Raw genomic sequence first — 1,042 nt, 5'->3', positions numbered from 1 at the left:
AGCCTCCTGAGTAGCTGGCACTACAGGCACGTGCCACCACGTCCGGCTAATTTTTGTATTTTTAGTAGAGACGGGGTTTCACCATGTTGGCCAGGATGGTCTCGATCTCCTGACCTCAAGTGATCCACCTGCCTCAGCCCCCCAAAGTGCTGGTATTACAGGTGTGAGCCACCACGCCTGTCCGATGTCTTGTTTTCTTTCCCTCCCCAAGGAAAGCTCCGTGGCTTCCTCCGTGTTGGAGACCTGGTGATTGTGGTGACAGGCTGGCGACCTGGCTCCGGCTACACCAACATCATGCGGGTGCTGAGCATATCCTGAGACGCCCCTCCCTCCTCTGGCCCAGCCTACCCCTGTATCCCATCCCTTCCTCCCCAGTCTACGTCCTCCAGCCCACATCCCTCCAAAGCCCCACCTTTAAGTCCTCTCTTCTCTATTCCTGAACCTCCCTACCTGAGGCCTATCTGAGACTGTATCTGCCATCTAGCCCCATTCGAGGTTGCCCCTTCCCCATCTCCATTTCACACAGGTCCTGAAAGTCTGTGTCCAATTATGCACTGGCCACCCGACAGCACCAACTGTACATTCCCTGCATCCAATCCACTCAGTAGGCCCTAAGATGCCTTGAGCCTTTAATCCCAGTTTGGCTGGTTAATTCCATAACCCCAGACATCTCATCCCTTGGGGTCGGGGAGAAGGGAGACAGGGCAATCTTGTTCACAGTCTCCCATTCTCATATGTGGCCCTCATGATAATCTGGGCATCTCGTGCCAGGGCAGGCTACCCTTTCATGGTGACTAACAGTGACATGATAGTCCACGATTTGGGGAAAACTGGGTGGGATGGATGCTGGGGAGAAGGGAGGGCTGGGCAGCTGATTTTGTCACTGTCTTCACAACCTCTGTGCTGGGCTTGTAGACCACTGTCCTGGCTGCTCTCATGCCCGCCTGATATCTTGCTTGGTCAAATCCCCGGCTGCTTCCTTCTGCACCCAGAAATTCCTTCCCACTCACTTTGTTCCCACACACAAACCAAGAGCCAAAAA

This window comes from Mandrillus leucophaeus, unplaced genomic scaffold (genome assembly GCF_000951045.1).
Source record: "Mandrillus leucophaeus isolate KB7577 unplaced genomic scaffold, Mleu.le_1.0 Scaffold310, whole genome shotgun sequence".
In the NCBI taxonomy this organism is placed as follows: Eukaryota; Metazoa; Chordata; class Mammalia; order Primates; family Cercopithecidae; genus Mandrillus; species Mandrillus leucophaeus.
This window is presented reverse-complemented; position numbering follows the sequence as displayed.